The sequence below is a fragment of the Chelon labrosus genome (genome assembly GCF_963514085.1).
Source record: "Chelon labrosus genome assembly, chromosome: 14".
NCBI lineage: Eukaryota > Metazoa > Chordata > Actinopteri > Mugiliformes > Mugilidae > Chelon > Chelon labrosus.
The window spans coordinates 10981999-10994705 of NC_140347.1; the positions used below are offsets into that span (position 1 = coordinate 10981999).

The 12707-nt window shown below is 43.1% G+C and overlaps 1 protein-coding gene across 1 annotated transcript in view; it reads left to right on the forward strand.

Annotated features, from left to right (window-relative positions):
- Nucleotides 1-12707, forward strand: part of slc16a10 (solute carrier family 16 member 10) — a 35542-nt gene that overhangs the window by 6295 nt on the left and 16540 nt on the right. The gene's annotated exons all lie outside the window — the stretch shown is intronic.

Below are 12707 nucleotides of genomic sequence, written 5' to 3' on the forward strand. Positions count from 1 at the left end.
ACAGCTTATAAGCCATGTTGATACCAGAGCCTTATAGATAACCAGAAAACCACAGCCCAGAAGAGAATGTCGGATGTAGCAACAGTAACTAAGGGGGGCGGGGCTTAGCCAAAGGTCAATTCTACTTTATGTGCTATTTGAATGACTATAATTAAAAGGGGTCCAATTATGAAAAAACCCAGAAAAAAACATATTACGTAACACGGAGACAACCAAGTCAGTAGCTGTTCTTTTAACGTTCTTAAAGCACAAAGTTTTTCTACGTGGGTTCTTTGTGTGTAAAACAATGGCTGGATAATTCTGGGGCTTGACTGTCTAGGGTGCAGAACTGTTAGCTTGATACACTCTGAAGCCCCATCTGTGCGTGCAGTGTTGTGACATGGAAATGCACCAACATACCACTGCACATGTTGCGACACGCTTCTTTCTGTTCACGCGCTGCTGAAGCTGCATATGCTGAGAAGCTATACCTCACCTGATCGCACAGTCGTGCACCGAGCCTACGTTTTCTACGCGTCAGTGAAATGTCTCGTAGGCTTTCTTATCTCTGTTTTGCAAGTAGAAGGCCTACAGTGTGTCACAGGATGTCACACTTCTGGGTCACTGCGAGGCTGTAGATTTGAACATGCAGATAAGTGTACACCTTGTCAGGCTGCATCCTGCTGGGGACAGCATGGGGTGGGGGGGTGGGGGGTGCCTGGTCTGGTCTAGATGGGTGCTACATGCCTAACATCTTAACATCTACAAGAACGTCTGGTCCAAAAGCAGCAGAACATTGTGTTGTCACAAGATAACACAATGTTGTTTACTTCTCCTGCCAGTGGTTTTTTAAATGCTGAGGCTTGTATTTTACCGTGCAGACTTTGATATATCTCAATTTGTATCTGTAATTTTTATGATTTAATGTGATTTTCTGATAGGGCAGAGAGTTAATTATTTCCAGACCCGCACAAGCTCGCTGTAATTAACCCCGAGCTGGTCGACGCTGCTGTGCACGTCTGTATGATTAACCGTAAGGAGATTAAACATACTGTACAACAAACTGCAAGCTCGTCTTGTTGGCACATTTTTGTCCCAGCTGGACGTCCACAGCTTTTTGCAGTATTTTTTTTTACCGGCCGGCCAGACCTTCTCTCTCTGTTATCACGTAGTTTTAAAGAAAGAAGTACGTCAAGTACGCCACAAGTACATTTAAGTCACAAACGACCAATCCCGATGCTTAATGCTGGGGCAGGAACGTACGGTCGTATTGATTGGCCTGTGTCAGACCGGTGGCCTTCACATCTGTTTCGGGCTGCTTCCCTCCCTGTGGGAACGCCACATGGGGGTTTATTCTTGGACTTTGCGCCATAAAAACCACTCGCCTGTTGTTTAATGTCAAACCTGCCAGAGACCTTTGCACCAAACGCAAAAGTTTAGAGTCCTCAGCTGTGCTGTTTTGAAAAACCAGCCCGAAACCTCTGACCTGGCGCTCACACCAGTAGGAAATCATCTGACCATATTTTGACCGAATATCACTTTCACCGAGCGCGTAAGGAGACTGGAAAGAGAGACACGTGAAGCCGATGTTTTGATCCTGGATGTGAAACTGACACATTGCACTGCACAGTTAAATGGAAAATATTGTGTTAGTATCACTTCATGTGAGAGAGTGTCGTCAAGGAGTGCAGGTATATGCCAGTAATTAGATAGTTACTTAGATAATACGTTAACTGTAATGACTCTGGTGGTGTGTTTACGCCGTGTGCACTAGGGTTAGGGTTAACCTTCTACATACTACATGGAAGTACGTAGTCTTTGTCCACGTCTTTGTCGTAAACTTGTACCCTAAAGGCAGAACCCACTGGATCTAGACCACATCCCTGAAGAAGGACTCTGTTTTAAACCTTCCTCTCTCTACGTTTTCCACTTTGCTTTCTTCTGTCTTTGTCCCTGAGTGCAAACTGTAATTATCACTGGAGTTTGGAGTTTATGTTTGTCAGTGCTTAGACTTCACCCCTTGCCATTCACTATACTGCTACCTCAGCACTTCTCTGCTCAGCTGCTGAGGTTTCACGTGACCTTTATGAAGCTTGGTTGCGGGCTTGCATTGTGACATGTTTTCTGACGTTTTCACAGACGCCCAAAAAGTCAAAGACGGTCTGATTTTTTTTTTTTAAGGAATAGTTCTTTTGCGAAATATGCTCAATTAGGTTATGGAATTGCGCAGGGACTTCCAGGAGTCTCTGCTGGTTCCCTTGGTACCGTTGTCCACCAAGAATCAGTCCATGTGAGTGCAGCAAAGTGTGTTATATTACGACAGAGAGAGAGAGAGAGAGAGACAGAAATGACGGTAAGCCTTTGCAGCAAACAGCATGTATTAGACTGATCCGCGGCTCCAACGGGCCCAGAAAGACCTTGACGAGCTTAAAGCGTACCCAGGTTAATATTTGTCAGGCCGTTTGATCTCGGGGTTGAGTTAGACGAAGGTTGCCGAGATAAAGTGATAAAGTGTAGGAAAGGTAAACATTATTGGAAGCAGAGCACCACCACTTCGGCGACGGCGGCGGCGGCGGCGGCAGGAGGACCAGTTGTTTGGCTTCCCGCACATGGCACGCATCATCTGCCCACAAGCCTGAGGGGCCGGAGGACGCATGAGCGAATGGCTCTCTAGCAACTGAGTGACAGGGGAGGCGTCAAAGCACAGAGGCACTGTGCCGATACACACCGGGGGTATTAGTCGATCAATACAGTCATTTAGGTTTCTTTTAGCCGCCTTGTAGCAGCGTGGGGGCGCTACGATGTGTAGTGTTTTGGCAGTTTTTATTTTATAGTGTGTGTAACTGTAAACTATAAAGATAATCTCGCTTTTTCTGTCTACGTTTAAACGACAGTTCACATCTACCCCATTAAAAGGTTTGCCAATCTGGGGGAGGGGCGTACTACACGACTTCTTTGCTCTTGTCTGCGTCCATGCACTCAATGCACGTATCGACCGAAGGGAAATTCAGTTTGTAAAGGACAGATCTCGTTATGCACATCATAGTACATCACAGGCAACTGATAAGATAACAAGATCAAAAGGCGTCTGATCATCGTCTGGTCTGTGTGTGTCTATAAGCAGCCATAGCAACCGTGAAAGACATCGTGTCCATCATTCATCAGCATTTTTTATCAATTTTATCAATCAGTAGCTTTGATTTTATACTCTATACTGTAGTTCTTATTTTAGGACAGCAATCCTCTGCTTTGACATTGCGTAGATAAGGAGATAGAAAGAAACGCGCGCCGATTGAAGTTGATCAAGACACGTTAAGAGGCTATCACACTCTCTGGCTATCAGTCCAGATACCAGTCACACACACAAGCAGTTCCGGTGATAAGGAGTTAAGACTCAGCGAGGGGGTGTTTTCACTATATGGCTGCTTAAAAAGTGGGTGGGTAAAAATCTCTCCCAATCACCAAGTAGCTTTACACACCACCCCTCTCTCTCTCTCTCTCTCTCTCTTTTTTTTTTTTTTTTTCCCACTGACACGAAACACAACTCCAATTTAACGTTTTTCATATGGACCTCAAATTCACTACAGAGAGAAGAAATTCCACGTATGCATATGGGGTGTTTTCTCTCTATTTCGTGCACGGCCATAAATTAGTCTTCGGCTGCAATGTGCCTTTTTTTTTTTTGTGCTGTGTCGTGGGGAAAAGATTTCCTGTGGTGTAGCCAGAAAACACACAGAGGACATGAGTTTGAAGTTGGGATACAAGCACACACACACACACACACACACACACACCAAAAAAAAAAATGGCATTTTTACTGCCTCTCCCCCCCCTCCACCGCCTCCAGTGGAGCAGCCCGGTACAAATGACTTCCATCTGCTGTGAGTTGTAGATGGAGTAATGGTTGCGACGCTATATGGTCCGTTCAGGCCCAGATGTGTAACTGCTCCACCAAGAGGCCCTGATTAGGGTTATGACTGGGGTCTTTGTAACTGAACAGAGCCAGCTATGAAGTTACACTTATACGTTTGTCATGGTGCTGAAGTCTGAGCTGAGATTTCTCCACCTTTCCTGTAGGATTGTCTGTTTTCTAGTGTTTTTTTTTAAGAGGAAATTATAACTGTACAGTCCTCTCAGACTTGACAGATGTACAGTAGAAGGGACTGAAGCCATGGCTCTGTGCCAGCACTGCAATACTGTCCAGTTTAAAATAACATAGCGGCAGATAATGCGTTATTTAGAGGCTTGCGTTTCGGTGCCCCATTCACTCCCACTATATGGATATACGCTGATCTGAATATCTCCCGAACCAATACAAATTACACAGAAGTTATATGGGTGAGTAAACGACCGTATTTTATGCCAGAAATAAGGTCCAAGTTGTAAAAAAAACAGTAATTCCCCTTTAATGAAATAATCAACTTTCTACTTCGATTCTATCCTATAGTGAGTACATTGTAATTCAAATACGATCTTTGTCTTATTTTCAAGATAAGATATATTAAGGAAGGTAAGAAAGAGCTGTATTAATCCCAAAGGTAATTCTTGTGCCAGAGGTTGCATAAAAATGTCATATTTGCATATTTGGCAGACAAAATTACATTTAATTTAACATTACAGTGGAAGCCAGAGACATTACTTAAATTATTAGTTTCATGTTATTTTTCCAGTATAATCAAATTTGAAAACTCAAATCTGGATTAACTGAGTCCAGGTGGATTTTTTTGTTTTTTTTCAGTGTACCTCCTCCCGTGAAGCTAATCCTGTTGAACAGGGATTAATTATGATTTGTAATTGGTCAGGACCTATAGGAGAACAAAAACTGGGACTTTTCTAATTAATGCCTGACTGGATCATTATCACACCAAGGTGCATGGACAGAACACTACAGCACATGACTTTTTGTCAAATGAGGATATCTTTCATTCATTTTATCTTGTTTATTTTGCAGCTTATTCAAATGTTAGAGCAGACCACAGTCGGTTGTAGAGAGGTTCCCGTGCTTGTGGCTAACACTACAGCTTTCCTCAGGAGAGATGGTACTAATGAGTTTCAGCTATGTGACAAACATGTTCAGCCACGGCTTGTAAACCCATTAACCCTGCCGCTTGCCCTGTTTTGTGTTTTTGTTGTTTCAAAATGAGAATGGGTTACCCATTTGTGGTAATGAGACGAGCATTAGGACACATGCTCTGGATGTAATCCGAGGCCAGTCCAGTGGGGAAACACGGGATGTGTCTTAATCTCTTTCTTCTTCCTCCTCTTACTTTTTTTTTTTCTTCGCTAGAGAAAAATTTGCTCTGCCATGTGGGAGCCAGCGTTGAGTTCAGCACAGTACGGTCCACTTCCTGACCCCAGGTCAGTCGGTCTAAAACTTAGACTGTAATGTGAGCTGGCTGTGAGGCTGCTGGGAGGTTTGACTGCAGGAGAAGTTGAGGCTAGTGCACTGGCATTTCTCTCTGCCTGTGGAGATCCTTGTGCATGGATCAAATGTGTTCCCATTCACAATGTGACAGGCTAGGTGTGCGTTGCGTTGCAGGTAACCCTGGACCCCCAGCAGCGGCTGGAATCACTATCATCAATAATCAAAACTGCAACTTGAAACTAACTATTGACATTTGCTGTTGAACCATGAAAATCTAATTTTAAAAGCAACAATGAGCTACAGTAAAACACGCCCAAGAGACGCAATTTAAAGGGGAACTACCGTTTTTTTACAACCTGGACCTTATTTCTGGCGTAAGATACGGTCGTTTACTCACCCATATAACTTTTGTGTAATTTGTATTGGTTCGGGAAATAATAATAAAATTACAGGTAAACAGGCCGATCATCGCAGGTGTGCGCGGCACTCATAGATGACATCATCCTGGTCAGAAGACATCATCCGGGGTCAGTAGGTCAATCTACTGACCCTGGATGATGATAACAGGTAACTCTGGACTCATCGGGGAATAGCACTAGCGTATCATAACAAAATATTTGGTGAAATGAACGAGTTTTGCGGCAGATAATGCGTTATTTAGAGGCTGCGTCTCCGTGCCCCAGTCACTTCCACTATATGGATATACGCAGATCTAAATATCTTCCGAACCAATACAAATTACACAAAAGTTATATGGGTGTGTAAAAGACCGTATTTTATGCCAGAAATAAGGTCCAGGTTGTAAAAAACAGTAGTTCCTCTTTAATGAAATAATCAACTTTCCACTTTCCACTTTTATTCTATCTTCAGTTTGTAAACCCGTTCACTGGAAATGTGCTGAAAAATTGGACGGTTATCATCATTGGAAATAACCACCACAGCAGGACAAACAAGCAGGGTTTCCCATACCACGTTAATACCATGGAGGCCCGCCAGGGTCTAAATTTCTCCTCCTTGGTCTCATAACCAATAGGAAATATTTTTGCATGTTTCAAACAATGTTGTCCCTCCCTCCCTCCCGTTCCCAATGCCGCCTCCCCCCAGACTCTCCAAACACACCGGCCACTCATATTTTTAAAACTTGACGTGCGTGCTCTTGATTTTTTAGACCGTGGAGATTTACAATTATTTAAAGAGAGTTGGTCAAAACCGAATGAAACGACTCCAGACGTGACCTGAGCTAGCTTAACTTTCTAAGCGCTAGCTAGCAAAGTTAGATTGAAATTCAACAACAAAAGAAACAAAAAAAATGCTCATGAAATTTTGTGGGAAACACTAACAAGGATACGCACCGCCTACAGAAACTCAGATTTCGCTAATGAAATCCACAGAAACAGACCGTTCACTGCCAGCTGTCCCGTTTAACTGACAGGTGATCAAGAGGAGAGGGGTGAACATTTTATTTCCAAATGCACTGCAGTAGTAAAGAACAACATACTGAACATATTTTACCACAACTGAATGATCAATCAACACTATAGCTATATAAAATGTATTAATGTATTAATAAAGCATATATGTAGTATCTACCAGGCTGTCCATAGAGTATTTGTGTAAAATCAAAGATATGTGAATGAATGTGTAGTCTCAGACCTTAATAATAAAGCCTGCTCATTTGAGCTGTGGTTGTTCAAGGTAGCATTGGTCAGACTGAAGCACGTCTTCAATGTGCCGTGCCATATCTAAAAAATGTTCCATTAACAAAGACACACAGACAGAAAAGATAAACCCTGCGCCATGGTTCCATGTTGATGGTGTGATAAAGGGGGGCGGACATCTGGTCCTGTTTCTGGTTTGTTGGCAGCGAGTGCGGTTAATTTGTTAAAACCTCACTCCTCCTCACTTTGTGCTCGTTCCAGTGTAACGGGGCAGAATTGTAAGTGGCCTCCGGTGTTAAATGAAGCCTGCGGTCATTCTCCATTTTGGAAGCTCGATTGTAGCCCGAGTATCTTTAGCGTCCAGATTGTGAGAATGTGCTAGGGACAAGCTGTTTATTTGACCAAGCTGGGAAAATGTTCTGCCACCCGCAATATGAGCCTGTCCATTGGTTGGTTCCATTAACGTTGGTTAATAGATAACTCCTTGACACGATTGCTTTGATGCAAGTCCACTGAATTCATTCGCAAATTGGAGTGAAATCATTTTGGTGACAGAAAACTACCCGACCAAACAAGCAAGGGCACAGCTGTTAACTAAGAGGGGTAAACGGGTAATCACCTCAAAGAACTGGGTCAAATAAGTAAGAACGAGCTGAAATATATGTATTTTTAAATATTATGTAATTGTCTAGTTTATTTAAAAGTCTAGTTTACAATCTATTCATGAGAACATTTAGAATAAGACGCGTGTTGTCGATAAAATGGTATTCAGGTCTTCTTGAGAAGGGCTTTTGTCATACATCAGAGTTCACAAGTGTTCTGCAGTCACTGTGGGGTGACCAGGTTCAGAGCAGACGGTTTTTTTTCCGGGCAAAGACTCTTTAACAAAGCAGACAGACAATTTAGGGCCAACTCTACCTTGTCTGTCAGTGTCCAAGCAGGACCCCCGAGGCAAGTGTTGGATGTCACTGGGACGGACAGAATCCTGATATTGCATTTTTTTAAATCTGGAATTTGTCTTTGTCTGAAGCGCAAATGCTTTTTTAAATCGAGACAGCCGGCAGACCACAACAGCAATTTCCTGTTGTCTTTGAGGGGTTCTTTACCCCCTCTTGTTCGCTGCCCATTTATTACATTATGTAGCTTAAAGCGGGCCTGCCATCTCTGAGCCAGATAGACAGGCCTCCATTGAATTTGGGGTATTTTTCTGATTTATGAGTGTTGTCTGGAATATCTCTGCAGAGGGTTTGACAGTTTATTGGTTCACACAGGGAAACCAGAGCAGTGTATTAAGCAAGAGGGGGGGAAGGTAACTAAATATAGATTATGCATTCATGCTTTTACATGGGCCTTTGACTGAATCACTGCCCTGTGATACCCTAGAAGATTAGCCAAATCGTGGTTCTTGGAAGGGCAGTTTTACTTAAGGTCCCCAGTCAGGGTACGTTCAGTAACTGCATGGTTGTCATCTAAAATGTATTGTGTGCATTGCCATGAAATGTTAGCCTGGATACCAGACTCTCTGACTTCGCAGAGAGTCTGGCCTAGCTCCATTGGCAAACGTTTATTTCCTGGTGGGAGGGCACAGTTTGAGGTTTAAAATCATCGGAGTTCCTTTAACCAATCACTAACGTTTGGTAATGACGTATGTTATGCGCCGGAGCCTTCAGGCTCTGCTGCCTCGTACTTCCGCTTTCAAGAACGCAACAAGTAAACAAATCGCTACTCTACCATCCCCCATTGCAATTAAGGACGCGAAATTGGAATAAAAGTGCTGTAATGCCAGGAAGCATATCCACAACGGAGCGAATGGCTTCGAGTATATCCGTCTCCGTTCGTGTAAACATTTCAAACTCGGCGCGCAACTGAAACGTAATCGCTCTCAGACCCGCCCTCTGTTCGCTGATTGGTTCGCCAACTAGTTGGCCGGAGTAAACGTTAGCGGATCAAGCTATTCCAGACGGAGTACTGTAGGGAATGCAAATGAGCGGAAGTACGTAGGCAGGCGGAGCCAGGCTAATGAAATGTGGCTTAGCTGTTCAAGTTCTCCAGAGGATAGATTGTTACGTCCATGTTAATGCGCTGAGAATCCACGTATTTTTTAAGGGTTAGCACATCTTTTTGTATAGACTCATGGTTCATGGTTTCCAGAAGATGTTTATTTCCTATAATGCCATGGGAGGTTGATGTTTTTGGTTTTTGGTGAAACGTCAAACTAACACTTGGAAAGCTTTCCATTTGTGTTTTGCACAGACATTGAAGGTCCCCAGAAAATGAATCCTACTGACTTTTAGGCCACATTTACACATAGCCGGGTATTTAGAGAAACAAATATTTCCTCCCCTCCGTTTTCAATAATAACATTGTGCACACAACATCGTTTTCAAAAAACTTGTCATTTACATCAACCCGCATAAATACGCCGTCGAGCGCCATAATAACTATGCCAAACCTATGGGCGGCAGTATAGGCAAAAGAATAAAGCCATGCAAGCCAATCAAAATCCTCAGAATCGACACCAACGAATAACACGAGCGACTTCCTGTTCCTTTCAAAACAGCAAACATGGCGCGAGGTTCGTTTGTGTATACAGACAGCAAAGTTGACAGGGCGCTCACACGACGTTAAGCATTTTCTGGCGCATAATGTGACGTTTGAGAACCTAAAACCCCGTTCCTCCCAGTTGACACGGCAACACGTAACCGGCGTTATCAGAAATCTCCACTTTGGCCGGAGTTTTTAGAAATAATCGTTTTCTTTGATAAAAACGGGGTTTTCGTGTAAATGAGAGGCCAAACCGCAGGGAAATATCTGCGTCTTCCCTTCGTGTAAACGGGGCCTTAGTGACCAATAGGAGAACTGTTGTCTGATTCTGTGTCTGTCCTCGCAGAATTGGACCTGTAACTAATTTGAATTTTTCAGAATTAGCTCGTTTTAATGTAGTATTTCTGCTTTTCTAGCCTTCACTGCCGTTGACTTGCAGCCCAGAATACTTTACACACCAGCTGCATACGTTGTAAGTCATTTGACATTATTACTACTCAGCCTATGCAGGTGTGTGAATGGTAAATGGGTTACCATAGGGTTTGCTCTTACAGTACATATGTCTGTGAAGGTTCTCAGTCATCCAGGTCATGGTATATCCAACAAAGGGTAAAAAAAACCAAAAACAATTAGACTTGTAGAGTTCTTTGAAACTGAAGAAGCTACTCGGATGAGTGGTGAAACGTCTTCTCAAAAAACTCTACAAGTCCAGTTGCTTTTTTTTTTTAACCTTTGTTGGATACTTACAGTATATAGTAGCCTGAAAGCCATACAAGCTTCCCTACCCACAGATTTTTTTTTTTTTTGTGGCGTAAAGTTGATCTGGAACTGATCTGTTGGGCTCTAGTTGGTTGTAGGACTATCCGATTGTGTGCAGACGTATTCTTCTCTCTCTGTATTAGTTGAAACACGCCCTGTAATGAAATACCAATTTAGTTTTATCGTATTGTGATAAGAAGAGTCTGGTAACATCAGGCCACTTTTATAGTGTAGTCAGAGTCTGCCATCAGGATACCAACTCCAGGCTGAGTGTCTTGTCCAAGCACGCAAGAACTCAAGCTGCGCATTCAGACCTTTTCTTGCAGAAATGTCCTCTTAAAGTTGGTTGCTTTGTGTTTAGTGCTAATTTGCATTTTGATGCTAGCAGTAGCATAACAAAGAACTAAACTGGGACGGTAGGCGTGCTGTGGCTTTGTCGCGGACGGTGAACTTGCCTCAACTCATATCTATTTTATACTTCTGTTTCGTTTTAACAATAGTAACATGTGTCTTAAAGCTGCTGGCCCGGTTGTAGACTCACGCTAAAACAGACGTCCTCTGTAGTCTGTCTTTGACCAGGGGGAGAATCTGGTACGGCCATGATTATCACTGTTAGTATAGTGGGGTGTTTTTCTTCTGTTCCTCACAAGTTATGGGGGAAACCCGAGTGTGTGTAGCAGCACTCTGATAGCGTGGGGTGAGATGAGGATTCAGAGCGAATGAAGACACAAGCAGTAAGACCAGCAACAACCCTGAAACCCGACACAGTGGTCTCTCGTTACCCACGCAAAAAAGCAAGCAGACAACAAAAACATTCAAAGTCCAGCTGCTCCACTTTTTCCCACAAGTTTCATCTGACCTTCCTTCAGACACGAGAAAAACAGATTTGTCTGAATTCCTACTAGTGTGTCATATGTGCTGGCTGTGCTGTTATCTAGCGCAGAAACGCTTATATTCCCACGCAAGTATTCCTGGCGAAACCACGTCACTTGCTCCTGGTTTTCCTCATCTTCTTCTTTATGCTCAAAGGGCGCTACAAAATTCTTTGCTGCTTCCCAAAGCATCGAATCTCCTTAAATCTCCCGTTGTTACTATTTCAGATTGACCAGCAGTTTTGCCTCGAATGCACCGCATGCTTATGCACCTCGAGGTGTAGTTCAGATCTGCTGCACCGCCCGTCACAGCGGCGTTGAACCTTGGATTCACAGAGGACTGCTGACCAAGCACTGAACGCTGCAGATGTTTCCTGTGATCTAGTCACTGTCTTAGCTCTGCTGAAACTACTGCTTTACCCTTTTGATTAACGTGGACAGTAAAAAAAATTAAAGTTAATACGAAGCTGAACACGTGAAATTCCTGTAGGCAGCAGACAAGCTTTGGACTATACATGAGATTGTATACAGATCTGAGCAGGGCTTCTTTAAGGTTGCATTTGAATATAAAAATACCCCCCTCGCCCCAAACTGAACCTTTTTCGGGAAGTGAGTTTTTAAATGTTCATTGCCGTTGACTTGCAGCCCAGAATACTTACACACCAGCTGCATACGTTGTAAGTCATCTGACATTATTACTGCTCAGCCTATGCAGTGTGTGAATGGTAAATGGGTTACCATAGGGTTTGATCTTACAGTACATATGTCTGTGAAGGTTCTCAGTCATCCAGTTCATGGTATATCCAACAAAGGGTCAAAAAAAACCAATTGGAGTTGTAGGGTTTTTTGAAACTGAAGAAGCTACTCGGATGAGTGGTGAAACGTCTTCTCAAAAAACTCTACAAGTCCAGTTGCTTTTTTTTTAACCTTTGTTGGATACTTACAGTATAACAGTATATAGTAAGCCATACAAGCTTCCCTACCAACAGATTTAATTTTTTGGTCTGGAACTGCTCTGTTGGGCTCTAGTTGGTTGTAGGACTATCCGATTCTTTAAGGTTGTATTGGCTTCTCACTTTTGGCTTCTCACATATATTGTTATTGTTAATTTGAATATAAAACTACCTCTCCCCAAACTGAACCTTTTTCGGGAAGTGAGTTTTTAAATGTTCGCAGAGTCATTATTTGTTTGGTTTGTTGCCACGGTCGTTTTTTTGTCTGAGGAAGTAAATGTGATGCTACCGTTAGATGCTGTGTCTCTAGGATGAATGTGCGCTTTGTGTTGTGCATCATCCCCGAGTGTTTTTCTGATAGTTCCTTCCTGTCCACTGCAGTCTGCATTCCTGCTGCCCCTCTTCCAGCTTTATAGCCAAGAAGTAAAAAAAAAAGGAAACTGATGACATGTTTGAGGCGTCTTATCTCTCCGAGTGAATGCACGGATGTGAGCAGCGGTCTTCTATCATTGTGACATTTCCATCTGTTTTCTAGTTTGCACGGTCTGTGGCGTGGGCACCGTGTTCCGTTTTGAAA